The sequence below is a fragment of the Capsella rubella genome, unplaced genomic scaffold (genome assembly GCF_000375325.1).
Source record: "Capsella rubella cultivar Monte Gargano unplaced genomic scaffold, Caprub1_0 scaffold_113, whole genome shotgun sequence".
NCBI classification, from domain to species: Eukaryota; Viridiplantae; Streptophyta; class Magnoliopsida; order Brassicales; family Brassicaceae; genus Capsella; species Capsella rubella.
This window is the reverse complement of record NW_006238815.1, coordinates 9,378-9,585: the sequence shown is the minus strand read 5'-3', so window position 1 is coordinate 9,585 and position 208 is coordinate 9,378. Positions and strand designations below refer to the sequence as shown.

The window sequence follows — 208 nt, the reverse complement described above, 5'->3', positions numbered from 1 at the left end:
GTTTTGTAAATGAGAGATACATGGAGTTTATATAGAGAAGGGAGGACGAAGGAGAGGAGAGAAGACAAGAGAAAACATGCAAGAGCATGCACAAGTGTCTTGTAAATTACACTCATGCAAGCTCATACAAGAGTCTTGGAAATAACAACAAGTAATAAATGCAAAGTTTGAAGAGAAAAGGGAAAATGGGCCAAGGCTTTGTGAGTGG

General features: G+C 38.9%; 1 pseudogene; it reads right to left on the bottom strand.

Moving 5' to 3' along the window:
• LOC111831163 overlaps positions 1-208 on the bottom strand; it is a 5,871-nt pseudogene that overhangs the window by 606 nt on the left and 5,057 nt on the right.